Source organism: Sinohyriopsis cumingii, chromosome 14, assembly GCF_028554795.1.
Source record: "Sinohyriopsis cumingii isolate HCF-2022 chromosome 14, ASM2855479v2, whole genome shotgun sequence".
NCBI lineage: Eukaryota > Metazoa > Mollusca > Bivalvia > Unionida > Unionidae > Sinohyriopsis > Sinohyriopsis cumingii.
In genome coordinates, this window is record NC_142974.1 from 25031708 (window position 1) to 25053811 (window position 22104).

The following is a 22104-nucleotide window of genomic DNA, read 5'->3' on the forward strand; positions in this document are numbered from 1 at the left end:
TGGTTCATCTTCTGGTTCATCTTCTGATCCATCGTCTGGTTCATGTTCTGATCCATCTTTTGGTTCATCTTCTGATCCATCTTTTGGTTCATCTTCTGATCCATCTTTTGGTTCATCTTCTGATCCATCTTTTGGTTCATCTTCTGATCCATCTTTGGTTCATCTTCTGATCCATCTTCTGGTTCATGTTCTGATCCAGCTTCTGGTTCATCTTCTGATCCATCTTTTGGTTCATGTTCTGATCCATCTTTTGGTTCGTCTTCTGATCCATCTTCTGATCCATCTTTTGGTTCATCTTCTGATCCATCTTTTGGTTCATCTTCTGGTCCATCTTTTGGTTCATCTTCCGATCCATCTTTTGGTTCATCTTCTGAGTGCCGAATTATTCTTGGTTTACATATCGATCTCTAATAATATATCCAAACGCAGCAATGTTATTTTATTTTAATCCCTAATATCTTTAATACCTCTCTCGGTAATTTTTTATATTATGTTAGATCTACGCTTTGACAGTAGTGATGGTTCAGTATCGTCGGGTCCATCTTCTGGTTCATCCTCAGCGTAAAATACTTTCGACTCCTTGATTGGTCGTCTGATTTTAACCTTTCTTAATGTTTCAAAAACATGTTGTAGCGTAAGATACGTTGGACTCCCTGATTGGTCGTCCGATGGAAGCTTTCTTAATGCTATTGATTCAAACTCCACGTATGTTTTCTTGTTCTTTGTTACTTGATTCGATAGTTTAAACAAAATTTGTGTTTCATTTGGACTTTTAACATAGCGTAAACAATTTTTCAGTCATATAGCCATGTGGCAGTTTATAGTGATGTCTAACACGGGTGCATCATACCGCAGACATGTAGCATGATGTCCCACCCAGTCACATGATCATGACACCAGGCTTATCATGCCTAACACTAACATCTGAATGCAGAGACCGTTACGAACAAAAGTTAGAAAACACGTGTCCGTCTACAGATTTGAGTTTCTTTGCGTAGTTATCTACCGGGTTCTATCGGCCATCACAGTATTTCATATTGATGATAAATACTTCTTTTTCGAACAGACACCTTCACTTTTACCAGTCCTTGAATATTATAAGAACAATTGATCATAAATTAAGAAAGATATTTATACTTGAACAAATGTCTGAAAATATGACCCACATAAATTTGTGGATATTTAACAAAAGTGCAAAATGATGCACATGCTTAAAAACGTTGCCACAGAGGGATACCAAAATATTTTAATTATTTTCTGACAGTTGTCTTCCATTTGTAGAATCTCATTTGACGATGTATAATGAAATCTACATCTGGAGAAAATCAAGAAATAAGAACCCTTTATCATTAATGCAGAGGGTTCCTTCAAATGAGGGGCAATATGACAGGAACATTTAGGGATTATATATTTTGAGACAATATTCAAAAATGTCTGTTGAATAAACCTCCAATATTTAGCAAGCACTGAAAGGATTTATTTTCGATCAATGATAATATCCATGTTGTAGTACCCAAGTCTGCATGCAATGTGACAATTGCCTACCAAAACCTCGCTATAATAATGTGTTAGCTGAAGTTAAATATTTAACTGGCTAATAAGAATGTACATCAGAATTCAGAAAGTGTTGTATCCATGTTGAACAGGGTCTTTTTATGTAAGGGACAATTTAATAATGTATCTCTAGATAACGTACATAAAAGCTACCGGTACTTTGGTTTCCGGTTTCAGAAATATTGCAAATCTGTTATGACTCTATGGACATAGACTAAGTAACAGACAAGAGCAAAAACAAGAAGTATTGTAAAACTTAACAACAATGAATTATCAAGGCTATACATAAAACATGTGAGAGGAACTTAACAGTATTATGAAGTGAATCCAAACTAATCTTTCTAAAGGTCTATGAAAATCCTAAATGAATGAAACGTTTATTATAAATATCAAAGCCGGACATGGACTGGTCCTCCAAGAAAAGTGACGTCGTCAAGAAGGCGAGGTTTAAAATTCCTTCGAATAATTTATAACAGTTCCAGAATAAAATCATGGTCAAAATGATGAGCACTTTTTATTTCCACTGAACGGTCATAACAAATGTTTTTCCTCTCGGTTAATATTTAAATACAACATAATAACATCTACAGAAATAAAACAGAATCACACCAAATGCGAATGACTCCAAAGTTAGAAAGAAACCGAAAGCCCAGCTCTCTCCTTATATAATCCTTTAATTGCGACTATATTTCGCAATAGACCCAGGGTGACCGAATTGGTACATTCATGTGACCTAGCCCATCCAAGGGGAAGTTACAGAAATATTCTAGAAATATCGAAATCCCAGCCCTTGAGAAAGTAAGCTATGGGTGTCATTGAAAATTATTATTGAGGTTATTATTAATAATTTTCAACACTTGCGTAAGCGTCTTTTTATAGATCCTATATAATAATAAACTCTTTAACAGACTCGGATCACGTGTGCCAAGATTTAACTATAGATATTCTGTACAACTTACAGCCATAAAAGAAAATTAAGAAAATTAAATAAGATCATGTACCAGGAGTTTAAATATATAGATATAAGTAGCATATCAACAAAGCCTCCAGATAAAAGTTTGAATCTTAAACCCGCATGGTAACCTCACGCCCTCAAGGGACGGACAGGAGTATTGTGTGCTTTTAATTCTAGAGGGATTCTTATAAATATCTCCGAAAAGGTCCCATATTAGAATCTACCCTGTTTACAAAGGTAATTGTGTTTGTTATTTTGTTGTTTGGTTTTTTGTGGGTTTTTTTGTGGGGGGAGGCAGTGTCTTTCATGGCACAATTTAATGCTTAAAAAAGAATCGAGTTTTCAATTATTTTTAAAAGTTATATTGACACACCATTTTAAGACGGATATTTTCCTCTAAGCATCCTTTCGCAATCAAAAAATCGCTAAAAGTGACTGATACATCTCTACCCAGGGTGCTAAATTCGCCCGAATCTGAAAAAAGGTCACTTCAAACGGTATGTATATACTTCGATATAGCACTTACCAAGTACGTATCATCGTAACTCTAAATAAATAAGACAATTTTTATTTCACAACTTTTCAAAATTAAAATGAAGTTTGAATCTTTTGAGTGAATTAATAACGTATTGCGTTAGAAAGGTAAAGTTTACCTTGTTAAAAATTAGATTTTCTTCCTTAGAACTTTCTTTCAGGACATTTCTATTGCAGTAATGTTTTCGCAATCTATTATTTTCTGTGCACTTTGATCGTATCGACTTTTCGCATGTACTAAAAATCTTATAACGTCACGTATGTTCGTTCCTCTTTTCGAGAACAGATGTTACATTTGGAATAATAAAATGGTTTCAGGCATAATTGTCTTGACTGAGAAGCACTGTCTCATTTTTCCTCCGGTGCTGTTTTTGCAGTCTTTTGCGTGAGGGTTTTGCGTTTAGTTTCGTTTCTCAGTAACTGAGGTGTGTGCGGTAGTTAATGATTCCATCCATCTTAGCTCACCACGGGCAAATTTAGGTTGCAATGAGCTACATATCGAATTAGTGGCAAGCGTTGGATCAATGCTAGAAATCAATGTAGTGTTAAGAGCATGGAAGACAATCTTACAATGAATGCTGCATTCTTGCTAACAAGAATTGCAGCTTGTGGTCGTTTATAAACTATAGTCGCTTGCTGTCTGAAACTGTCATAGACTGTTTTAACGCGTCAGATCTAACAAATTAAAACACAGACACGTTTTTGGTCCAGTTGAATATTTTTGAAGGAATCAATTGTCTAACATGCAAATAGCGCTCTAGTCCGTGCTGAGAAATCAGTAATCACTAACAGATCTCTGAGGTTCTGGACGTTATTTCGATGTCATCAATTCTCTGGCAGGTGAATCTTTTAAAGAAGAGAAGTAAACATTTATTCAGCACTGTATGACCCTTGGCCCATAATACAATGTACAAAATACATACTTAGCTGACAAACATCATTTGTAGAATATACTTATCACTATATATTATACAGTGACTAGTTATTTATTGAAAAACATAATATAATGTGATGTAATATAATATAATATAATACAATATAATATAATATAATATAATATAATATAATATAATATAATATAATATTAGACAAATTGTAGAATAAGCTTGTAAAATCTCATGCTTGTAGAAATGTTGTACTTTTTATATTTGAAATCTATCGTTATCTTATATACGGTGTATTTAGCATTTTATATTCAAGATGTAATACGTATGATTTATACGAATGCATCAGAACATCTCCAAATGATTGTGAATAAACCGATACTGTAATAGCAAGGATATTATATAATGGCGACCAAAGTGAAAGTGGTAATGTGGTACTTTCAAGTGATTTGTTTCGTATAAATAAGAAAATAACAAAACATTGAATCTGGTGTTAAAATCTATGTAATATATACAATGCACCTTGGCCTTTCCCATTAATGCTGCAGTTCAGTGAAATTATCTACGCAGAGTCGGACGTATCGGATTCATTACTAAAAATAGTGTTGTGCATTTGACTTTTTATTCATTTAGTCAGGTTAGGAAACAGAATTCAGTTAATTGCATATCCACTTGGTATATCCTTAATTATAATGCCATGAAAGGATTAAATTCAAAACCTGATAGTTTACATCGAGTATTAAAATCAGAGTATTCTTATTATGATATTTCCATAAAATATGTGAGAGAAGCGGTTGCTCATATGATAGGGATTCTGGCTCGTAATACAACGGAAGCAAGGTTTATAGTCTCGAACATGCTAATGTGCCAGTGGCCTTGAGTGTGATAATGTGCAAAGCCTTTTGATGTCTCACAATACTAATCTAAACTGTTCTTATCTGAATTCACTATAAATCTAAACCAATGTCCCAGTCCAATAATATTATTGGGTGCTTTTTAATTCCAGTGTATATTAATTTAGATAAATAAATCCACCCTAATGAAAACCTAAACACAACAATAATATTGACGATGCCCCAGATGTTACGGCAAGAATAAGTTATTTTTAGATAAATCAAATTACATACCTCTCTACTTTGCCTAGGTGAATACTACCATTTTCAGGAAATACTCTGTCACTTAAGGAATATTTTTCATTCTAAAAATGTCTACAGTCAGAAGCAAGACTGTATCCCTTAACTCAAATTCAGACAATTATGCTTAAATTAATGATGATATGAATATTTAATCCACGCTCATTGACTAATATTATTACATATTATGTTCTTTACAAAATAAATGTTACTGGTGAGCTTGACTTTGGGCAAAGTCAAGTACAATATATATAGTATATGGTATATGTTGGTAACTAATTTGATTAACAAATCTAAGCGTACCACATAAAGAAAACATTGCCGTTCGTAACATCAGTTATTTTCTTTGCACGTAAGGTTTTGTATTTTGAGATGAAATACAGTCTCTATGATATTCTAATGTACATTGTTACATTGTTGCTGTATCATATGTGAGAAATACTCCTTAAATCTTTATTAACTTTGGAATTAAAAGCAGTAGTTAAGACGTCATATACTCTGTACATTATTTTTGAGGTGACACGGTCACAGGCATTTTCGAATTTTCTTTTATGATTGTGGATTCACATTACTGTACATACAAAATGTATCCTCAAAGCTTGTTGAGCCACATTACTGTACGTCCACAATTTATCCTCAAAATCGGGATACATGGAAACCTACCAGCTAATAGACGACTTGAAAGACTTGAAATTCAATGAACTGAAGCTTATAATCAGGTCGCACAGCCAAGATGTCATCCAACAATTAGCAAATTTTGCGGTAATTATTGTTCTTGCCTGATTTATTGTTTATGTTGTTCTTCTTGTTTTTGTTCTTATTGTTACTTGTGGTAGTAGTATTTGTTGTTTTTGTTGTATTAGTTTGACCAATTTATTCTCTGTGTAACTATATGAATAAGGCGGACTAATCGGGACACAATGCCCTTCATTTGTATTTTTAACAAACTTCTGCTCATAATTAAAATAGCAAAATACTTCAGAATACAAATCAATTAATGCCTATATTTGCTGATAGAACTTCGCTGTTTTGTCCAGTGATATGTGTCCTTTTGATGGCACAACACTGGGTTCGATCCTCGGGACTCGCTTTCTTCCACTATCGTCCGACTAAAGTGAAAAATGGTGCTATAGATATGTGCGTCGAAAGCGTTGTCTTGTGAATCAATGGTGGAATTCGTGGACGCAAGTCAAGAAGATACAGTGGGCTTTAGATGGGGTGGTCGGGCCATGGTGCAGGGAGAGACTGTCAGGATATGTCATGTTTCGGGACATTTAATAATCGTTAATATGGTTATATGTGTGTGTGTGTGTTTTGTGTGTGTGATTTGGATTTCATCGTAGCGTTGACAATTGTTCAGTCCTAGCTGCAGTGTGGCAGTTTATAGTGCATCTAGCACTAAGACATCATGCTGCACACATCTGGTATCATGACCCACCCAATCACATTATCCTGACACCAGTCGGACCCGTCCTAACACTAACCTTGAAAAGCTGAGCCCCAAAGCAAGACAGCTGCTATTGCCATTTTTATAAGTCTTTGGTACGACTCGGCCGGGGTTAGAACCCGCCTCCTCCCGCATCCGGGGAGAACACTCAAACCACTTAGGCTACCAGAGCGGTCGTTAATAGGGTTATGAAGATTTTTGGTGTATATGGGATTTTTATGAGATTTGAAAACGGTGTTGGTTTTACCGTTTCCTGTTGATGTAACTTTCAGAAGAGATTCTATGGATGATAGTACAAATCTATCCACACCTATATATTTGAGATCTCGATGTTGCAGCTATGAGCAAAATAATGCTTCAGGGTGTCGTTGGCAAGTAATTTTAAGGAATTTTATTGGCCAATTTGGCCTAGTATGTAAACGTGAAAGATGGTTCAGTTATGCCTATCTTCATTGTTGCAAGATATGGTAAGCTCTAATGAATAACTTTACCATTCTGCAACTGTTACTGTACAGTTCTGTACTTATGAAGACAATTTTTTATCCATTGTTGATCAATACTTTGCTTACATTAGCTAACGGTTTCTCCATCTATTACCCGTTGTTGAACAGTTGCCTGTATCCGCAATTCTATTTAACAGCATCTTTCCTAATGTATTTTATACAATTTTCTTAAAATATGTTTCAACCTAGCATATCGTCAAGGTAGAGTAGGTGTTTATTTTGTGGGAAGCCGGCTATGTTACATTGATTCAACTTTCTGTCATGACAAACTGTTCTACAAAAGGGTACATTTTATTGCTGAATAGGACGCGGTAATTTACTTTTCTTTAATTATAATTTGGTTTTCATTACATTTTCAACACAGCTTGGACACCAAAGAGTAATTTTGTTTTGAAATACAATACAGGGACTTCAAACAGTTTGATGAGGAAATGTTTTTAAATGATTTAGCTTGCAAACCCTTCCAATCAGTCTGCACTATAGCTGATGTCAACACTGCCTTGGACAAATGATATCATATGTTCAATGCAGCCTTAGACAAGCATGTCCCAATTAAAACAAAAAGGGTTAAACACCAAATTACACCCAAGTGGGTTACCCCTGAGATCAATGTGGCTAGGCACCTAAGAGATAATTTCCACAAGAAAAAAGACATGAAAAGCTATAGAAAGTGGAGAAATAAAACTAAGCACCTGATAGATAAGGCAAAAGAGAAGTACTATAAACAGACTATTAATGAAAGTAAGAGTACCAAAACATTCTGGAAGCATCTAAAAGAGCTGAACCCACCCAAGAACAGCTGTCTTCCCCCTAGACTTCAGCAAAATGATGATATAGCAACATCTGTACAAGACATTGTAAAAATCTTCAACAATTTCTTCATAAGAATCTCCAGTACGAGTATTCAGAACCAGACTAACATTCCAATTGAACTTGATGCTCTTCTATTATTTATAAGAGCTTAAATTCATGATGATAATTATTTTTCAATAGCTAATGTTATTGAAGCGGATGTTTTTGATATGCAAATCAAGGTTAATATTAATAAATCCTCTGGATTGGATGGCATTGGTCCACGAATTCTTAAAATTGCTGCACCAGTAATAACAAAGTCACTAACGCATATCATAAATTTAAGTATAATGAGTGGTAATTTTCCAGAAACATTGAAATGTGCAAAGGTTACACCTATCTTTAAGAAAGGAGAAAAGGAGGATCCAGGGAATTACAGACCAATATCAATTCTACCTGTATTGTCAAAACCATTTGAAAAGCATGTAACCATTCAGGTCTATACATTTTTCGAAACATACTCTCTATTTCATAAAGCGCAATCAGGATTTAGAAAGTACCACTCGTGCCAAACAGAACTCACCAAATTAATTGATCTTTGGCTGAATGAAATGGATAATAGACATATGACTGGGATTGTTTTCCTTGACTTCAAGAAAGCCTTTGATGTTGTTGATCATGAAATTCTGCTGCAAAAGCTGAACGGTTACAGGTTTGACAATCCTTCTTTAAACTGGTTTAGATCATACTTAAACCAAAGGTCTCAACAAGTAAGCATTGGCAATATTAGCTCTCAAACTCGCACTATTCATTCAGGAGTCCCTCAAGGCTCAGTTTTGGGCCCTCACCTCTTCCTTATCTATATCAATGATCTACCATTAAATAATGAATCCACAAACACAGATTTGTTTGCAGATGATGCAACATTGTATACATCTAGTTCTGATACTGAAGTTATCCAAATGAGATTAAGCTCAGACCTTATTAGAGTCCAAAACTGGGCACAACAAAATATGATGGTAATTAATGAAGGTAAAACAAAATGTATGATTTTGGGGACATCACAAAAGCTACACAAGTCAGGGAACCCAAGACTATCTCTTGCAATAAATAATCATCCATTAGAAAATGTCAAACATGAAAGGCTTGTAGGTGTGTCTGAAGATAATAATTTATTATGGAATGGCCATATTGATTTATTCAAAAAAGGGGAGGACTTAAGATTTAGTATGATTATGGACTAAATGTCTGAAAGGCAGTTACACATTCCCACAGAAGTACAGACTAACAATGAATAATACATTTACAATCCCAAGAATTGAAAAATATGCACGTGTCACATGGGGCTTAAAGTAATAATAGGTTGATGGCTACTTATAGCTATAAGATACTTGCAATTACGCTGTATCCCACAATGATAGATAAGGTGGTTTGTGGGCAATTTAATAATAATTTAATAATAGTAAACTGAACTGTATGCATTGATGAGTATTATTTAGAGATATACTTGTTTCCTCCTTCATGATGCATGCACAGGCATAATTTATAGTTTCCATGCGCAGTTTATTTCTTGCAATTATTCGACCATTTTTGTAAATAAGAAATGTTAATAAATATAATTATACATATACTCTCATTCTATGATGTGTATGTGTGTGTATGTGATAACTTAAAGTAAATTTCATTAAAGTTTAAAAGTGTTCATTTTTCTTTTAGTAGTTTTGCACAACCCCTTTCAGTTCTTTTCATTAAGGTTATCACTCATGTAACACCGTGATTTATAAAGTACGAAGGATTTTTATACCGGCTGGTCATTAGAACTACTGTCACCGTTTTTTTGTCTTATTGGTTTAAGAAATAATTTCATCCATGATGTATTTTGCTCATGATAGCGTTGACATGTCATTATTGCTCTTGATATCTGACATTACGGTGATGTAAAATAATGGTTTCCCAATATCATAAATTATAGCCATGTGAAATTCAATTTGCACCTTCTGTGTTATTGCATTATCTATTACAACAATAAACATGGTATTCTTTTATAAAAGAATGAAAAGGTTATATACCCTAATTTTTAATGTTAAAAATAACACGTTTTCACTGAAGAATCAGTAAGGGTAATAATAAAAGCAGCAATGTTTATATTTGGCCTCGTGTCTTGATTTCCGTTTCAACGTTTCCGTGAACACAGAGTTTTGGATTGTGTACGTGATTCTGCAGTGCATCTTCAAAATACGCGAGAGTATACCCCAAAACTACCTATAGTAATCAAAGGTTGGGAGAAAGATGGTAAAACAAGATCATCTGATTAACCCAAATTTCTCTAGGGAAGGAATAACCAACTTTGGAGCGCAGGTATTTCTGTGAACCAATGTCTTTATGATGATATTAACATTCAGATTATAGCATGCCTCCGCGAGTACGGTGTACCTCGATTGCATAAATATTTTTTTCAGAATCAAACATTGATTGAAAACGGTCTGCATGGTCCATGGAGTTGGAATATATGCAAGTAACATAGTCATATTGGAAAATTTGAGGGAAGAACCCGTAATAGAATAATTATAGAAATAGTATAATAATAGCAATTATTAAATAGAGAGCCAGTGCTTGAAACAGAAATATAAAGTAGCCCGATGCCCATAATCCCTCCAAATCTAGACCAGGTATTCCATACATTCTAAGACAGTTGCTTGTTAACCTTGTGACAAAACATTACTATTTAATTTCCTCAACATAACACTGATCGAACATTTTCAGGTAATTGACACACACTGGCTAATTATTAATGGCTATCCACCTGCTGCCGCATAGATCCATTATCTTTAATGGAATGCATCTTCTAGCATGTGCAAAAAATGTAGTATGTGGCCTATGAATGGCATAATACAATGTATGTTCTACGTATTTCGGTGGCGTGCATTTGACACCAGCAGGCTAGTACTTGTCTACTTACAATTGCAAAATGGTGTTTCTTTGCAGATGCTTTTTAGTGTAAAATAGTTCCAAATTGTGCATGCACTGAGAAATATTAATATCAAGATCTGTTATTAACGCATACAAGGGTATACGATTACATGTTACAATAAACAAAGAGAGGTGATTACATTAAATTTTAATCCATTTAGGTTAGAATCTGTAGATGCACAGTCTGTAAATATACAGAATTGGTGTGTTTTGTAATTGTGATGCCTCCATTAACCCATTATATTATGACATAACCTAATTATAAAACTTGAAGCATAAAGGTGGTATTTTCAATGATTGTAATAAAGTGCTGACCAATGGCTCTCTGATTTTATTTGTTTTTAACTTCAGTCGAGCATGTGGAGATTTGTGCATCAGATAGAAAATTAAATGAGCCAGTCATCATATGATGACACAATAACGACAGTGCCTGACATGAAGGCGAAGTTGAATGAACACAGAAAGTCGTTCCAGAAGCAGAGGCGCATGCAACAATTATTTTAAATTTATTTTATTTTTATTTTAAATTATGCAGACGATATGAAATTGTTGAAACTCGGGTCAATACAGAATGTGCATGAGGGTTCAGTCCAATGAGCAATATAAAAAGTTTAAAGCTGCTAGTAACTATTTAACGCAGGCCACACTTCAACAGCATCTCTTCTCAGGTAGACATTAACAGAGTAATATAGTATTTATGTACTGAAAATGGGTTTGCATCACAAGGTTGAACAACAACACTACCTTTAATGAAATCAAATTAAAAAAGTTCATAAAACAAGATCACGTGTTTTTCCGCTCTACTGGTCAAAGACCTAAAAAGCTTAAGGGACAACCATCCTTTTTTATTTTTACCTCTTCATCTATCTATCCATCCGTTAGCTCAAGTTTGTTATCGGTACATCTGCTTATGTACTTGGAGGGCTGCCACGAAACTATACACCTCAGTCATTCCATAGTCTAGTGGGACTTACATGAAATCGGTGTTGCAGTTTTTACTCCAATACATATTGTCATGTCTAGGTGGCCCTAAATGAAAATGGTCATTACTTCCTCTGCATCCTTCTTGAAAATTTTGTTATGTTCTAAACGGAAATTCATATCGCCGTCGGTTTTCACCAGAGACTTCTCATGATGTCGCGTCCGTACCACATGGATATACAGTAAGATCAACACAGTGGCCATCTTGCCAATTTTGTTAAAGCTTCTCATCATAAACGTTCGGTCATATGTGTGTTTCACCAAAAGACGTCTTATCATCTTTAATGTTGGTCTTAAGTGTAAATGGTGCTAATGGGACTACCATTAAAGCCACAACGACTGCCATCAATAAATCTTGCTAACGCTCTCCTCGTCAATGAAAGGTCATGCTCACATGGGATTTTCACCAACAACTTACAATAATTTCTGCTTGACCCTACGTGGAATGTTAACTGATTAAAACGACTGCAGCAGCAGTCACTTTAAAATTATTCCTCATGCCCTGAACAATCAAGGATGGTTTCAAACACACATTAGTTAAAAGAACGGTACAGGTCTTTTCCTAAATTGCTGGAAATTCTGTTCGACCAGCAGAGTGTCAGTCCCTATAATCAGACTGTTGTGACACAGATTTAGGTACAGAGAGAGAGAGAGAGAGAGAGAGAGAGAGGGGAATAAAGAGATATATGTTTACTATTGAACCAAGTCTAAAGGACCGTTTAATTCTCACTCTCATTGGATATATATATATATATATATATATATATATATATATATATATATATATATATATATATATATTCATTCCTTCTTACAGTTAATGATTAAAATGTTCAAATATAGTCCTACAATTGATTTTTCTGTATGTTAAAATCTTAGAACCAAACTAAAGTCAGGTTGAAAATGTGCAAATTAGAAGCATAAAAGGGCAGGACGGTACCTGTACCTTCTTAGCACGGACAATGATCATACTTACACGACTTCTGATAGTTATCAGTGGCAAACATATTTTTGAAGGATGACAAACGTTGTGAATTAGTCCACTAAGCTAATGTGGTAGTGTCTTGTTCACCCATAACGATCTGAATTCCTCCAGGTTTATTTATCCTTAAATTTGTGCAAGAGTCCCAATAAAGACTCGTTCTAGTTTAATTATTGTTATCTAATCTGAAGTTGTATTTCATTGTCTGCTAAGTCGTCAATCAACGATTTACAACTGATGAAAAATTAATAAAATATACATTTAAAATGACATTGTCAAGTTTGAATGAATAACAAAACCAGTGGCTGATGACTGGGCACAATGGTCTTAGCTGCTGAACCAGAGAATATTAGCACCCTTAAAACACTGTTGTTCCCTTAATATATTAGAAACTGTAAAAGACAATAAATGTGACCTTTCCTTATTTAATTACATTCATCTTTCTCACTTTTTAGTTTCCACACAATGTCCCACGTGCGCGGGATTTCACATAAATTAGGTATGCAACCATGCAAAATTGTCTGAATTTGATTGCAAGCGTCTTATATTATCGTATAATATATAAATATTTCCAATAAATATTATTAGATTGAATCTAAATTAAGTAAACCATTAATATCTCAGAATTGTGACCCTCCCCATTTCAGCTTTACGATTCTTATTTATGACAGTACATACTGGAAATAGTACATACAGATGGTAGAAATACGTGATCCGTGTTCACTACAATGCAAACAATTACAACATTAATTTAAATAAAGGCAAAAAGATGAGATAGGTTATCTAATATTTTAAAGGTTTATTTCTAAAGTTATAATTTTTTTTTGTCAGATTAATATAAATAAACAACTTTAATTTCGCTTTACATGATTTTCAATATATGACAGCTACATTCAAGGAATTGCTAGAAATATAAAGGAAATTAAAAAGGTAATTTTCATTATCAGTACCAACACAGGTACAATTTTTTTATGTTTTGTGATTTGCTGTGTATTGTGATTTGCTGTGTGTTGTGATTCACTGTGTACAGATTGGGAGATTGGCAGTTACTTTCAATAAGCTATTAGTAAATCCAAATACAATGAGAATTTGGCATAGGACTGTAATTGACATTTTGCTCATGTACAAACATAGATGTTGTAGTCAATCTATAAATACTGCCATTGTACCTAAAGACAAGATAAGCAACTCATGCAAATCAATTACAAAGGTTCATTTTGTGTTTCAGCACACAGAACATTGATGTCGTACAATAATGGCATTGTAACAAAAGCTGGCTATGATAGGAGACGAATAAAGTTGATATAATCTGATTATTATTGCCTATTACATTTAATAATATGGGATTAATCAGTATTTACCTGTGTACAACAGGGAAGAATTTAAGATTGCTGCACAAACATTGTGGATGTCGTCGATCAGAGTACAACACCCCCCTTCATCTTTGACATCTTATACGAAGCACATAATTTAAGAAAGTCCACTGCATATGATGTCCTCCTGCATGATATGACCAATCATGTGTGATATGACCAATCATGTGTTATACACGCCATTAACAACCAACTAAAACTGAATATCAATAAAACAGACAACAATCTGACAGTCAACATGACCATCAATTAAATATTGTCCTCACTACTTCTAAACAGCTAGCCATAGAGTCGTTCAGTTTCACTCAACGAGCTCGAAGGTGTTTCTATATCTGACATTTAAATGTGGCCACCATTTTAGACTTCTGAAGGTGTCTAGTTGTTTTTAAAATAAATTGTACATATCTGAAATCGACTATGTCGCTGCAGTGGCCGTTTTGAAACTCGTACTGCTGCACCTATTTATGTGTAATATTAAGACAATATATGATATGCATTGAAGTATAATAAAAATTAAACAGTTCTTGATTAGTTAATAGTTTTACTCATACATAATATTATCTATGGTTTATACCTTGCTTATTTTTTGCATTAGATTTTATGCCAGTCTTGCAACATAAACGTGATCTGAATAAATTGCAGACATTCTTCATCGTTGAAGACAATTCAAAATAGTGTACTCCATGGTGGAACATCTTCTGTTTTCCTGAAACTAGTAGACTTAAATCAAGTAGCAGCTCTTGGTAATTTAATGGAAATATTTGAAAATGGTGTCTCTGACATTTTAGAAAAGATACATGACAAATAAAACAATGATTCAAAATGGAAGCAATCGAATATAAACGTATCCTAGCATGATAATTAGCCAAATAATAACACTTTGATCAAAATAAGCCTGCAAAAAGATCTTTAGTTGTATAAATTTCTTATCTAGATTGCAACTGAAACATTTTGCACCGTAGTTATTCCCCGTCTTTGCATCATATTTTCTTCTCAAATGTTATACTCGTGCTCCATCTTGATGCTTTACGACAATCTGTCATAATTAAAACAGTTTTAGCTTTGTTCTTATGCATCTTACAAGTCCTTCCTGCATTTTCCGAGACATGTACAGTAAGTTAGCTAACGTAATGCCAGACATTCAAGGGAATAACGGTCTTTATACGGTACATTGCTACTTAACAATTTGCAAGATTGTGGAAATAATGATATAATGGAAACAAGTGCATTATTTTTTAAACAATGCTCAGATAGTCTTTCAGAATTTTTCTCGCTCTATCACAAGTATTTCAAGTAGCTTCTTGATGCATTTTACAAGCATGTTTGACATCGGTTTGACTGCATATATACGAGCAATAATTGTATAAGTAAAACCCTTGCTAGAGCCTATTTTGTACTGTAAGTAATGTTACGAAGCACACGCACACACACACAAATACGCAGTGAAAACAACGTAAACCTTAAAATAAATTACTTTTGATTTAGTTATTTTCAATGTCCATCAATTTTACTGGTTTTGTGCTGGTATATAATTTATGGATTAAAATGATGCTTTATCATTTCTACTGATAAATCATTATTTGTTGTGTCTCATAATCTGTAGTTTTATTAACAAAGATACCAACAAAACTAATTTTAGCAATAATAATGTCAAGTTCACCGTATTTACCGAACGGAAATATTCATGATTGGCAAAATGTTTTATAGAAGCACTGTCAGAATGTAAACATCGACTCTCTAAAGAATGAGAATAAATCAAAGCTGAATGTAAGCTTAAATAATTTGTAAGCATGTGATAGACAATATGCGAGTAAAGGCAATAATGTCGATATTGTTCAGGTATTCAAGTTTAAAACAGATATGAATTTTAAAACCAGTAAAATATAGCTGGTACCGGACTATAATTATGACACTATAACGTTGTCATCACTAAAAAATAATTTTCCACCATAATTGTTTTTAAATGTCTTTTAGTTGGTTGATTGCGGATTTTACGGTTTACCATCATCGTAAGGTTATATAGCGCCACCAACATGTATGCTGATCTGCAGTTTGACCTGCAATATTACATATGGAATGAGTTGTTGTAAATATGTACTGTTTACTTTTGACACAGTTGTGAGAGATTTCTCCATGAAACATATTAGTCGCGATGTCTGTCAATCGATGAAATTTTATTTAAATTAAAGGAGTCTTATATTTGTCTCCTTTTACATCTATGGATCTTCCTTAAAACTAAGTCTTCATCTTCATGAGGATGAAAGCAGGATAGATTATAAATTTACATAATTTTCTAACCTTAAACTACCGACACTGTACAATTTTAAATATTTGTTTTTCTGGGTTATACTTTCATTTTGTTTTATTTCAGCATCTTGTCTTCGATTTACTTCAACAGATCATATTACAATCATCATACATGGTACGAAAGCAAACCATTCAGGTTTAAGGTGCTAATGTGTTCAGGAGCATAAAGGAGCCATAGGGCAGTTCATTCTTTTTTGCTCAAATATTAGCAAACTTCAAGCACAATATTATACATATTTTTCCATATCAATTACAGATACATGTTCATTGATTATAAAGTGCCAATCAAAATTTTTATTTAATAAATATGCGCTCATGTAGCAAAGGAAATTTGATACAAACCTATCATGCTAATAACTAGGTCAGACTAGCTGAACCAGGCCCGAAAATGTACGACCGTTTTTTTTAGCTCTAGTGCACTCTCTGGAAAAACAGGTGGAATTATCCATAGTTATTTCCTATCCATAATAAAAATAAAACAGCGATATAACTTACTTGAACAGATCAATCATTCTGCCTTTCTGACTAAAGGTGGTGTTTATGTGGTATATATATATATATATATATATATATATATATATATATATATATATATATATATATATATATATATATGCCCATCTGTTGGTAATATACATCCTGCATCACTGAAGACACATACTTAAACCTAGAGATCGAGATGTAAATACGCACATTAAGATTGTGACACTATCTTTATTATCATACACTGCACACATGTGGCCTTCTTACATGGGTACAATGTATAGGAATTATAGAAAATTGTTCCATTAGAATGAGAATTGTATACATTCAAACTGATGTTTAGCAAATATTATTCTGAATGGTCAGCTCACTTGCCTTCATTCATTTTTGCATTCATGCTTTTGTAACAAATAGTTTACCCAAAAATAACAAATGGGGTAAACATCGGTCTCTATATATCAGGATGAAGGAACAACCAACACTCGATATTGTAATATTTTGCATGCAAAGTATGTAAGATTGTATTAGCTGGCAATTTAAATTAGTTAATAGTTTTTTGCCATATACTATTTCATTGGTGTTTAATAGTTTGATAAATTCTCGTCTGATATTCTGATTGTATTTTATTTGACAAGATAAATTTTGTTTCTAATACCTTGTGGTCAGTGGATGTTTCTAACGTCATCAATAAAAACTAATGATAATTGAAAATTCGTTTTGTGGGATAGTTTCTGTGTTTGGATTTTAGAATGTTTATTTATATTTTATTCTTACTACTGCTCCAAAGTGCAAAATGTTTCTTATTTAGCAACTAGTCTTAGCTGAATGTTATAAAATATTTCCACATCAAATGGTTCAAGATAAATAGTGAATGAAGTTCCGCATATTCCTTTTGTAAGGCTGTACGATGTCGTTCAGTTATATTTCTTTAATTATTTGGTCTTCCTGGTTGTGATTTTCTAATGGATGCTAAAGTGGAAAAATAAATATATTAATAAACAAACTGAAATTAATTTACTACTTTAGTCTATGCTAGTTGTACATCTTTTATCTGTCCTATCTGAACTTATATAATTGACCTTATCAATGTTCAAGTGGACATGACCTGCATTGGATCAGTGGCGATAGGCGTGAAAATTGTACTCAGACCCGCTGTCATACCAGATATCTTTCACGAAATGTTTTAAAGTGGTCCCATCGTTAAAGAACATTTCAATAGTGCGCAATGCAAGCACACAAGGGGGGTGTGTGTAGATTGCATAACACATTTTTAATACATTATGCTTTCACCAGCAATAGTGTGTTACCGGTCCGTGCAAATGCTAACCCTTCATGGACTTTCCAAATAATTGGAATGAATCACTGTGAATCTAAGACTATTCATTATGTGGCACGCGTACCTTAATCTTTGATTATGGGGTTAAAGTCAAAGGTATAGAAAATGCACATTAGGACCTTTGCTACATTCTCTTTCGTTCGCTTATATTTCATATTGACTCAGTAATGGCTACGTTACGCATCCATGTGACTGCTTAACCACCCTGCTGCAATGTCTGATTCTATTTATCTCATTAATGACAATTCGTAAATCTGCACGTTTGCATAAATTTAGATTATATGTGTGATTAACGTTTGCGTTGTCTTCAACGTTATTATTTAACAAAACAAACTTTGACCAAAGTTTTAAACTAGCATTATCTCCTGATACTGCCAGCTTTGTTTTTGTGCTAAATTTATTTTAAAAAAATTAAATTAAATAGCACATTCTTGAATGATGCGGAATTCAGTACAGTGTGGCATTGTGTCAGCATTTATATTTCGCAAAATTAATTATTTGTTTGTGTTCGCTGCACTTGGGCTCTAGAAATATTTAATTTTAGTATTTCATTGTTGCCGAATCTATACACTAGTGAGTTGATTTTGTCGGTATACATATATGGGACTTATATGAACTCATCAGCAATAAAACCTGCCGTCCAAAGATGTTTGCAAGGAAACTATCTTGCTTGTTCAAAAGAAAAGAGGCTGATCTGCAACGCGTGTGGGAATGCACTGCTACCAAGCCATTATCTAAGGTCACACATAGCTGCTATGAGTATTATCCTGTGCCGCTTAATCCACACAAGTCTGCTTTATTGTGAACAAAGGTGGAGGTAGGTATGCGGGACTAGCATATCACAAGTCATTCCTTAAAGTCACACGTAGATACAATAATGATTATCTGGTACCACTTACCCAACACAAATCGGCCTTATTGTGCAAGATGGATGGGGTGGGATATGGCGGTATGTTGATCGAGACATGTAAAGCAATCAAGTCATTCTCTAATGCTACACGTAGATACTATGATTGTTATAAGGTAACAACTTATCCCGAACAACTCTGCCTTATTACACAAGGGGTGGGGAAACGTGGGACAACATAAACACGAAGCCATTGTCTAACGCCACTTCCAGTTATTATGATTATTAACTGGTACCAGTAACCCCACACAGCTCAAACTTATTGTGCAAGGGGTGGGGAAAAAGAAGGACAGCACAAGCAGGAAGTCATTCTCTAACGCCACATCTAGTTACTATGCTGGTGCCAGTCACCACACACAGACTTATTGTACAAGGTGATGGGAGTGGGAGGAATCGGACTAGCACAAATACCAAAGCTACAAGTAGATGTTAGTATCATTATCTAATAACACTTACCCCACACAGCCGTTGTGTTGTACAGCGGGATGGAAGTGTCGGAGTTGGGTAGTGACAAGCACAACCACCAAAAGTTACACCGTGATATTATGACCATTATCTGGTGCCACTTACCCCACACAACTCTAAATAATTGTATGGATTGTAAGGAAAGAGAGACAAGCATAGCTACCAGGGAATTCCCTATCACTACGAGTAGATGCTATTATATGTTACCGCATACCCCAAACAACTCTGTCTTATTGTACAAAGTGTGTGGGTGGGAGGGGGAGGGACAGAAGAAGGAGAAACACAGCTACCAAGCCATTGTCTAACTCTACGTGTATATACTGTGATGAGTATCTGGTACCACGTGCTCCACACAACTCCACCTTATTGTATTCGAATTCACAAAAAATGTTTCGTACAATATTTTTTAAAAGTATAAGTTAAGAAAAGCCGATGAAAAAAATGTTTGCATGTTTAAAGGAAAGATTACTGACAGTTAATATCTTACCTTAAAAATAGTTCAGCAATATAAAGAAATACAGCTCATTGCCGTTTGTGATGTTTGTGTCGTTAGTTTCAAACACGGGCGAGACGAAAGATTCATGAGAGAGTCACTTGTATTTAAGTAAGTCTCTACAGGTGCACATTTATCTAATTGGCTACCTAAGATGAATTATATCTACTCAGATACTTGGGCTGGGAGGTCATATGCCAATGCTATGGATACAGACCTTCACCGGAATTTGTGCTATGTTCTCGTGGCTTTGATAGGCCATTATCGGGTTTGAGAGATAGAGCTCACACTTCGTTATCCAAAACGTGTTATCTGTATGGAAACGTATGTAAACATCATATGCACACGTAATATTTATAGGTTTTCTGATGGGATGCTGACTATACTACTGTTTGCTAAAACGATGCAGAATATATATATATATATATATATATATATATATATATATATATATATATATATATATATATATATACATCTTACACGTAAATTGTCTTGTGGCTATACAATGTACAAAAACAATAGGCGCTTCATAACGATCCACTATATTGAACGCTCGGAGTCAATAGTACTAGTAATTCTTTACCGTTCGCAGTCGTTCATTTTGTCTCATCTAAACAAATACAAAGGGTAAACGAAGATAAATCTATTTTTGTAAGAGCTACTGTGATTGTTCAACCAGAGCCATATATATATGGCATCATTCTCTTTCTAGACAGGACCATGCAGCTGGGGATTTTAATCTATTCGCTACAATTTATTCCAAATGGGTCTGGATTTTGTGTTAATATGGGCGTACGTTTATTATATGATATCAACGATGCGTTGAGTAGTCTTTATAATCAATTGCCCTTCTGCTATATTTTCTTTTTCTGTTTTGCATGATATTATGACAGCAAAGTATTTCGAAACTTTAATAGTTATCTCGCAAACAAGTATCGTCCTCAGTGCAAGATGATGCACTGAAATATCATTCCCCTTAGAGCTCGTGTTTGTCTGTCGAAAGTTATACCATCCTTAGGATCTGGTTGCTCACGTGCCATCGCACCTTCCTAAGCGAATGGATTTAGTTTTATGGAAAACATTGTTCTAATGTCAAAATCATTATACCATGTTCTCGCTTTTAACTCACTTGATTCGTTTCTTCACGGGTAAGGAAAGCCGTTTCAAATACAGATACAGACATTAATACATTGTGCATTTTGAAAATAACATTCTTTGTTTATTTTTTTTAAAACCAAGAATAATTCGAGTAATAAAATGGGGGATAAAATCATCAGTTGCAGTGCGCAAATAGTACCTAAAGCACTCATGTTAATAACTTACATGCCCGGTTTGAGCAATTTAAATAATATACAACAAAGGACATAGGTACCTCCGACAAGGTCATCTACGTGGGATCGGATACCTACATCTCATTCTACGGTGGAAAAGGAGTGGCGTTCTCCAATTTAGTTCGATGAGTTTGGACAATTTCGGTATGTATGACTTTTTAGAAATTGATTTCGAAGTTTACAGATCTCAGTCTTTTGATAAGGCTTTATTTCTGCCCCGCTTTGAAAACTTTATAATAAACAATTCTTTTACAGTAAATCTTCTAATGAGAACGCTATAGAGAGTGTTTATATATATGGCTTTAGGGTATATTCCTCATCGAATTGTCACATTTAGATTGATCGACAGACTAGGGTATGAAACACATTGTGCTTCCCAACAATGAAATGTAACTGAAGCAAACTCGTAATCGTCTGTTATAAAAATGTTCATCGTACAACCATCAGAACTGTATCCTTACCAAATTACAGGGAATATTAATTTATATGTAAGTAATGATCTACCTACTTCTCATTATTCTGAACTTTTATCCTGACTTTACTATCAGGATTTATTATTTACCTTCTTTTTAAGAAATTATTATTTATCTTCCTTTTGTAAAAGGTATTTGACAAGCTGGCATAGCGTTAAGAGAAACATTACTTTATTGCATGTAAGAGATTTTTTCAGA

General features: G+C 34.1%; 1 protein-coding gene across 3 annotated transcripts in view; it reads right to left on the reverse strand.

Annotated features, from left to right (window-relative positions):
• Positions 1-20252, reverse strand: part of LOC149783437 (uncharacterized) — a 65607-nt gene extending 45355 nt beyond the window's left edge. The window contains exons 1-2 of one of the 3 annotated variants that reach the window (XM_089931674.1): positions 20094-20245; positions 3163-3889 (exon numbers count right to left, since the gene is read on the reverse strand). The gene's annotated coding sequence lies outside the window, so the exon portion shown is untranslated. Of the gene's footprint in view, positions 1-3162; positions 3890-16757; positions 16781-20093 lie in introns of those variants that run through there. The other 2 variants (XM_089931673.1, XM_089931675.1) reach the window with 2 other exon arrangements.
• Between the last annotated feature and the right edge of the window lie 1852 nt (positions 20253-22104).